The 9,086-nt window shown below is 42.6% G+C and overlaps 1 protein-coding gene across 2 annotated transcripts in view; it reads right to left on the bottom strand.

Moving 5' to 3' along the window:
* The window catches only part of MRPS33 (mitochondrial ribosomal protein S33), an 8,841-nt gene extending 6,936 nt beyond the window's left edge, over window positions 1–1,905 (bottom strand). Inside the window, exons 1-2 of one of the 2 annotated variants that reach the window (XM_029955332.1) lie at window positions 1,861–1,905; window positions 1,022–1,348 (exon numbers count right to left, since the gene is read on the bottom strand). The gene's annotated coding sequence lies outside the window, so the exon portion shown is untranslated. The remainder of the gene's footprint in view (window positions 1–1,021; window positions 1,349–1,860) is intronic. The other variant, XM_029955327.1, reaches the window with a different exon arrangement.
* Window positions 1,906–9,086: the final 7,181 nt, after the last annotated feature.

Here is a 9,086-nt window from a genome sequence, read left to right as displayed (position 1 = left end):
AAAAAAAAAGAGATTATTTTAAAGACATTAAAGTAGAAGGCAAATAACTTACATGTCAATTAGATTTTTATTTGCATGAAACTGCTCCAGTCAGTACAATATAGTCATTTGAAAACATTGTTTCCTTAAATGTGATCTAAAGTAAACAGTACCATGAAGAAAAATTAACTGGAATGGAAAATGCTAAGAAAAAAATATATACATATACATATATATATATTCAAATGTACTGGAGCAAGGCATGTTAAGCCCATACAAGAAAACTCGCGGGGCTCCTGGGTGGCTCAGTCGGTTAAGCCTCCGACTTCAGCTCAGGTCAGATCTCATGTTTGTGGGGTCGAGCCCCGTGTCAGGTTCTGTGCTGACAGCTAGCTCAGAGCCTGGAGCCTGCTTCCGGTTCTGTGTCTCCTTCGCTCTCTGCCCCTCCCCCTCTCATGCTCTGTCTCTGTATCAAAAATAAATAAAACATTAAAAAAGAAAACTCCCATATTTTTACTTTGGCATAAAGGGGCAAGTTTCTTTGATCTTTCTGATAGGTTTGGTACACGTAAAAGTTCAGGTTTTTAGCGCACCTGGGTGCCTCAGTGGGTTAAGCGTCTGACTTCTGCTCAGGTCATGATATCACTGCTCGTGGGGTCGAGCCCCACATCAGGCTCTGTGCTGGCAGCTCAGAGCCTGGAACCTGCTTCAGATTCTGTCTTGTCTCTCTGCCCTTCCCCTCCTTGTGCACAGTCTCTCTCAAATATAAACACTAAAAAACTTTTATGAAAAAAATAAAGGTCAAGTTTTCAACAACTGTCTTTGGATTAGGTTTGCCTCTTTTTCTTTGAAAAGGGCAGATGAAGAGCAGGAGTTCTTAACCTGGGTATCCCTTAGCGGGGTGAGTGCCGTCGAACTTTAAAAGTGTACACTGCATGTGTGTGTATACATTCTGCTGGGGAGAGCTATGATCGTTTTCTCAAAAACCACCGGTTATGGGAGAGAACCGGCTTTGCAGTAGAAAAGCCATTCGGAATCTTGCCTCTGCGCTTCGATGGCCATGTCGTGTCTGCAGCAGTAGGTATTCTTTGCCTCCGTTTCCTCTTCTACCACCTGAGTGATCACTGCCTCGTGTGTTTCGAGGCTGACACGCAAAGCTCGTGGCACAGCGGCTGCCCTAATATCGTCAGGTCTCAAGGAACCCACTCGTATTTCACTGAAAAACTAAACACAAGGCTTTATTATTTTCAAAGCCTGGGACAGATGGTTTCGATGGGTCGTAGGGACACGAACGGTCTGAATGTCTGTCCGCTATTCAGTTAAACCAAAAACGCCTCCGACTCCCTGCAACTGCCTGGATCACGCCTGCCTGTGAATGAAGCAGGTGCCAAGTCAACAGACGCTTGTATGCATAGAGTATTCCCCCTTTTTTTTTTTTTTTAAAGATTGTATTTACTTTTTTAGTAATCTCCCCACCCAAAGTGAGGCTGGAACTCATGACCCCCAAGATCAAGAGAAGGCATGCTCTTCGGAACGAACCAGCCAGGCGCCCCGCAAATATTTTTTTCAGCTGGCAACATAATCTGCACCCCCACACAAAGTTACGGTACAGAATACCGCCTCGTGAGCTGAGAAACTGAGCCTTGCACGCTACCTAACCAGGAAGAGCAAACTACGCTAAAGTCCTTCGTTTAGCAAATTCCCTAATTTATGCAAGAAAAAACTTGTCTGTAGGATGGTGTGAAACCACCGAGCTCGTTAATAATGAAATCGAATCATTTTATTCTTGGCGACTCTACAAGGCTGAAGACCTTGCAGGATCTCCCACGATCGCCTGAACCGCACACTACAGACCCCCGCAAAGCTCTCGGACAGCCTTACCTCCAAGCGACCTTCCGATCCCGCGCGCCCCTCTCCCGGAAGGCCCGCCCCTTTCCCCGAAGCCCGCCCCTCTCCCGGAAGGCCCGCCCCCGGCCGAGCTCTAAGCTCTGTCGCGAGTCTGCAACGGAGAGCAGTGGAGAAACGGAAGGTTGCGGCTAGAGGGGAGCCCTAGTGAAACCCGGAACTACTAGTGCTCTCTCTTGGAGGCCTCAGAGGTCATACCTGGCACCTGCGCAGTGAGGGCAGTCTCGGGTGTGTGGCTTGGGCGGAAAGACTGGCTTCGCTGGAAGGTCTTGCAGGGTTCGCAGAGTATGTTTTGTTGGAAAAGGACTACACAGCTTCTCTCCATACCTCTAATGTAATGGTCATATGCGTGCCTTGTGGTGGAGGACGAAATGTACTTTCTTTTTTCCGTCCCTCCTTTTTTTTTATCCCGCCTAGGCCTTGACGTGCTCTAGGGCATTGCTTGACTAGGGGCTGCAGGGTCTTCTGGCCCATTGGTGATGCCATTCCCCTCTCCTTGCTCTTACCTACTCATCTGACTCTTTAGTAGTTACCTAGATAGGCTTGGAAGATGAGGAAATACCTCCATATGCTCTCAAGAACGCCACACCTCATAGTCATTTTATGAAGTGTTTATTGACTGATAGTACGTATGAAAACACTATTTCCTAAGCATTATTCAAAGCCATTCACAAATATTCCAAACTGTATCCTGGAAATAAGGCGCGACCGCAGTATGCCACATACTGGGAAGGTATTAAGTTGACTCTCTCCTCCCTCCTAGAGAATCGTGTTATTTTTTGACCTTGTTCTAGAAAGGGAAAAAGAAGCTCCAAATGGAATTATTCCTCTTCACCCACACCCCTCATAGCAAACCAAGACTTAAGTCAGTTTCAACCTCTGTCAGGAACTTGACCTTTTAACAGTCAATCTGAAATTTCCTGATCTGCACTAGTGAAGTAATCTGTATGGTAAAACCCCTGCCTTCCTACCCCATCCACAAAAAATGTCCTGGCTTGAAACAATTCTTGCCTTTATTTTGATAATAATTTTCTTGCTCTACTCTACTACCGTTTCGTACAACTCAGCTTTCTACTTGCTCGATGGGATGCTTCCTGATTCGTAACTCGCTTAATAAAGCCCAATGGGTCCTTAGTTTTATTCTGCTGAATTTTTTTTAACATCTTATCAATCTATAGAATTTGCTCTCACCAAGTTAAATTTTGACATGTTATCAATCTGTAATACAGTAAGTAGCCTTATAAATTTGGTCTGGTATGAGTATACTGCATTTACATTTACACACAATGTAATGAGCATCCCTCATCCTTTTTTGCATAGTTCAGTCCAAAAATTATGGTCCGGGTAGAATTTTCACCTTGTCTTTTGTGTTTTTGTGTAGTTGACTGTTATTATCTAATGGCCACTGAATGATGTAAACAAGAAGGCTCCCTTTGCATGTTGGCCTGTTGGAAAGTTTAAGGCTAAATTTGCAGTAGACACATGGCAAGAGTATTATATGTATATTTGCATAAACCTTGTCATTGGCTTCATTTATATATCTATTTTTGGTTTTTCCCTTTTCACCTATTATTTGTGTTATCAGTATGTTTTGTGAATATCTCTATAAGCTACCATGACTCTTGAAACATAAAAAGGTATAAAGAGTTGTAAGTGGCTATTACTCTTGAAACTCTCTCTGTCCTTAAGCCTTAGAAACCATCCAGAGCCCAGGTAATTAACTAAACCTTTTTTTGTATATCCTGAGATCATGCATTCTTTCAAAGAAAAGAATAGAGCCCTCAGCACATCTCGAAACAGAAACCAGACCCTGTTGCACATCCTCCCACCCCTAATGCCCAGGACCAAAGAACCAGACTCCCTTGCACAGTCTTTGAGCACTGTGAAAATGTCTGTAGCTGGCATTATTAAGTCTGTACAGTAATCAAGAAATGTTACAGACCACTGCACTCCCTTTACTGATTAACTGCTCTAAAGCCCTTTAAGAATCTTTGGGCCAGGCAGAAACCTCAGAGTTGGCCTTTGGTCAAGGATCTGCTTCCTTTATGTAGGTGGCTGGCCTCCTAAATGTTCCTTTCCAGTCAAAAATTTGGGGCACCTCAGTGGCTCAGTTGATTGGGCTTCTGACTCTGTTTTGGCTCAGTTCATGATCTCACAGTTTGTGGGATTGCCTTACATAAGGCTCTGCGCTGATAGTACACTCTTTCTCTCACAAATGAAAACATAAAAGAAAAAAAAAAACCTAAAAAGTCCCCACACCTCATCTCTTGAATATTGGCATTTTAAGCTACAGGCAGCTGAACTTGGGTTTCAGTAACACTCTGGGCACTTTACAACATGATTCTCATTAAGTCAAGCTTGTGGGGTTCCTATAAATTTCCTGAGCCTGTCAGAACAAAATACCACAAACTTGGTGGCTTGAAGCATCAGAACTTTATTTAATTTATTTTTTTTTTGAAGCATCAGAACTTTATTATCTCACAGTTCTGGAGGCCAGTCAGTATCCCTGGTACAAAATCAAAGTGTTGACAGAGCCACACTCCTCCCAGAGGCTCTAGAGTAGAATCAGTTCTTTGACTCTCCCAACTTCTGGTGGTGACTGGCATTCATTGACTTGTGGCCGCATCAATCTTCAAGGCCAGCATCTTCAACTATCTCTCTACCTCCTCTTTATATCACCTCCTAATGCCTCCTTCTCACAGGGATACATTTGTATTTAGGGCACCCTTGGATAATTCTGAATAATGTCCCCACCTCAAGATCAAAATTTAACCTCTTCTAGACATTGACTTCCAGGCTTTGGTTTACCCTCTTGTACTTTCAAGTTAAGGCTTCTTTAGAGACACTTCTTATAATCAGAGATTGTATTACAAACTTCCATCTCTATAGCTCAGTGTTTTAAAATTGTGGGCTATGAATTATAAATTAGTTGTGAAATCAATTTAGTAGGTTGTGACCAGCATTAAAACATTAATAGAGGGAATATCAGAGCGCTTCACATGTAATGAGGGTAATTACTGTTCCATGAAACAATATGTGTATATTGGATCATAATGTAAAATCTATGTCTTGCTCTAAGTTGTGGTAAAGGGAAAAGCCTCTGCTATATGGTTTCATTACTCATTATACTCTGTGGCAAATATTCCTTGCCGTTAGAACAAGAATTAAAGCTTACATCAACTTCAAGTTCTTCCTGTGTGGCAGAGTCCAAGGGGCAGGTAGATAATTATTCCTTTATGTAAATTAACATACAGATGCCCTGTTTCCATAAGTACTCATTCCTAGCATTACGTGGGTTCTTCTCTGCTACTTCTGCATTTACAATAGTTCTTTTCTCACTTTTGAAACAAAGGTATACCCCTCACCCAGGGTATAAAACCCGTCAGCAATTTAACATGCTTTGGGGGAAGCTGCCTTTACTGAGCCTTTGAGGCACCTACACCCTTTTTATGCTTCCTGTCTTTTCCTGTGTGACGTATAGTCCAGGTGAGGGTGAACTATGGCTGTTGGAAATAAAGTAATTGGATATTTATTGTGATTTTCTGAAGCCAGATACACTGTGTGAGTGTAAATGGTAAGGGTGATAGTAAATCTCCTTTATTTTTTATTTATTTGTTTTACATTTTATTTATTTTTGAAAGACGGAGAGAGACAGAGTGTGAACTGGGGAGAGGCAGAGAGAGAAGGAGACACAGAATCCGAAGCAGGCTCCAGGTTCTGAGCTATCAGCACAGAGCCCAACGCGGGGCTCGAACCCACGAACCATGAGATCATGACCTCAGCCGAAGTCAGACGCTCAACCAACTGAGCCACCCAGGCACCCCCGTAAATCCTTTTTAATCATAATGTCTCGTCCACCTCTGCAGCTAAGAGGTACACTGCTATTGAAACAGAGTCCTGTGACTCCCGTGGCAAGCCAAGCCAGTGCTGAATATCGAACCCTCAGTATTTTCCCACATATTTAAACATAAGCAATTCTTTTTAGCTCTTCTTAATACTTATTTGTAGGATATGTCCTTTCCTGGAAAGGAAAGCAAACCTTGAAGCTGAAGTAATAGAGGTTAGAGACGTTGATTATTTTATTGCTTAATTGAAATATAAAATTGATTATTTTAAGGGACCTTTATGTTTTTTCACATTACATTGGAATAGTCTACAATAGTCTATTCTATAATTTTATAGTCATATAAATTTATGTGTGTATGTATATAGTCATACATAATTTTATTTTAGATTTGGTGTGTGTTATTCAATAAAGGTTAAAACTGAGGGGGGCCTGGCTGGTTCAGTCCATAGAGCATGCAACTCTTGATCTCAGGATTGTGAGTTTAACCCGGGTTCAAGCCCCATATTGTGGCTAGAGCTTACTTAAGACAAACAAATGTACTGTGCAATCACCGATACAGTGTACCCAAGTATTTACCATTCCTTCCCTCTCCAGGCATAAGGCCGGAGTGCATTTCATGGCAATTTTGGGATTAGGCAAAGTCATATGTCTACTTCTGGCCAATGAGTTGTGAACAGAAATGAAGCATTACCTTCCCCCATATGCAACTCTCTGGAGCTCTCTCTTTCCCCTCTGGCAGAGGGTCATTGCTGTGTCAGTCCAGGCCTCCGAATGGTGGTGAGGAGCAGATTCTGCTGTCAGTCACCGTGTGCACAAAACTTAGGTGAGAAATGTGTTTTGGTGTTTCAAGTCATGTTATTGTTGTTTTTAGTCATACAAGTTTCATTATTTGTCACTGCAGCATGATGTATCCTATGCTATCTGATACACTTACTCTATTTTATTTTTTAAAATATTTTTATACTTTAGTTTATTATTGAGACAGAGAGAAAGAGAGCATGAGCAGGGGAGGAGCAGACAGAGAGGGAGACACAGGATCTAAAGTAGGCTCCAGGCTCTGAGCTGTCAGCACAGAGCCCAATGCAAGACTTGAACCCATGAACCGTGAGATCATTGCCTGAGCTGAAGTTGGACAATTAACCGACTGAGCCACCCAGGCGCCCCTGATACACTTATTTTATAAAATTCTCTCATGGAAGTGATGTGAGGCCAGGAGCGAATGGCCAAGAAAGAATTCTTTATACATTTTCAGTGCAAAGAATGCTTTTATTATAGCACGGGGCCAGGACCCTTGGGCAGAAAGAGCTTCCCTTTCACTGTCTGAAGCTGGTGGTTATATGCTTAGTATTCAAGGGGCTATGCAGGGAGTATTAGATCTTAAGTATCTTCTTCAAATTTCTACATGTAAAACTACGTTAGAAAGATTTCTCTGGTGCTTTTCATTCAGCTCGGTATTAACTATTAGTTAGATGTACAATCACGAGACCCTTTAAGAATGTAGCAACCACTGTGTATTTGATCCTTATCAGAACTATGCAGGCATATAGGTCAGCCTTCTGAGCTAAAGGTGAACATTTTTCCGTTTCTGTCTCTCATCAGACATATATAAATACTTCAATTGACCTTTTGTCACCTTTTAACATATTTAATATTGTCTGCCTCCTAGCAACAAAAAATGAAATTATATAATAGTCATTGGACTAATTTTTAACAGCATATGCTTTTATTCTTCATTAAATATATAGGAAAACATTTTATTGTGATTTCAAAGGAACGGATTATTAAAAAGGACTTAGGGCTTCTGGGTGGCTCAGTTGGTTAAGCATCTGACTCCTGATTTTGGCTCAGGTCATGATGTTGCAGTTTGTGAGTTCAAGCCCTGTGTCGGGCTCTCTGCTGACAGCTTGGGGCCTGGAGCCTGCTTCAGATTCTGTGTCTTCCTCTCTCTCTGCCCCTCCCCAACTTTCACTCTGTCTCTGTCTCTCTTAAAAATAAATATTAAAAAGAAAAAACAAAAAAAGAGGACTTCATCTACCTATTTCAGGTACCCACAGTTTTATTTTTATTTTATTTTAATTTTTTAAATGTTTTTTATTTATTTTTGAGAGAGAGAGAGAGAGACAGCATGAGTAAGGGAGGGTCAGAGAGAGAGGGAGACAGAATCTGAAGCTGGCTCCAGGCTCTGAGCTAGCTGTCAGCACAGAGCCCGAAGAGCAGCTCGAACCCACGAACTGTGAGATCATGACCTGAGCCGAAGTCGGAGGCTTAACTGACTGAGCCACCCAGGCTCCCCAAGTACCTACAGTTTTTTAAAAAAATATTTATTGGTGCACCTGGTGGCTCATTAGTTGAGCCTCCAACTTAGGCTCAGGTCATGATCTCACCGTTCATGAGTTCGGCCCTGCGTCAGGCTCTGTGCTGACAGCTAGCTGAGAGCCTGGAGCCTGTCTTCTGACTCTGTGTCTACCTCTCTCTGACCCTCCCCTGCTCACACTGTCTGTCTCTCTCAAAAATAAATAAAACATTAAAAAATAAAAAATAAATAAAAATATTTAAGTAATCTCAACATCCAACGTGGGGCTCAAATGTACAGTCCTGAGATCAAAAGTTGCATGTTCCTCTGATCAATCCAGCCAGGTGCCCCTGGCTGTACTTTCTAAATGATTAAGTTCTTTTTTTATTTTTTTATTAAAAAAATTTTTTTTTGAGAGCACACATGCACAAGCTGGGGAGGGGCAGAGAGAGAGGGAGTCACAGAATCCGAAGGAGGCTCCAGGCTCCAAGCTGTCAGGCTCTGATGCGGGGCTCGAACTCAGTAACTGACCTGGGCCGAAGTCAGATGCTCAACTGACTAAGCAGCACTTAGGGGCCCCACTAAGTGATTAAGTTCTTCTTTCCAGCATGTGACTATTGATCTCAAGGTCTTGAGTTCAAGCCCCACTTCGGATGTAGAGCTTACCTAATTTAAAAACAATAAAACAGGGCGCCTGGGTGGCTCAGATAGTTAAGCATCAGACTCTCGGTTTTGGCTCAGGTCATGATCTCACAGTTGGTGAGTTTGAGCCCCATGTTTGGGCTTCGCGCTGACAGGATGGAGCCTGCCTGGGATTCTCTCTCTCCTTCTCTTTCTGCCCCTCCTCTGCTCTCTCTGTCTCCCAAAATAAATAAACTTAAAGAAAATTAAAAACAACAAACAACAAAAAAAAGACCCTGTGGGCAAAGCATCCCTTATAGGAACCAAAACCACCCTCTCAAACAATACGAATCACCCTGAGCCAGCAAGACCACTGTGCGATTGACCAAGACAGTGACCTGTACTGCCCACCTGCCTGCACCCGGCGACCTTTGTCCCACA

This window comes from Suricata suricatta, chromosome 2, assembly GCF_006229205.1.
Source record: "Suricata suricatta isolate VVHF042 chromosome 2, meerkat_22Aug2017_6uvM2_HiC, whole genome shotgun sequence".
Taxonomy (NCBI): domain Eukaryota; kingdom Metazoa; phylum Chordata; class Mammalia; order Carnivora; family Herpestidae; genus Suricata; species Suricata suricatta.
Note: the sequence above shows the minus strand (reverse complement) of the source record. Positions and strands in the feature narration are given on the sequence as shown.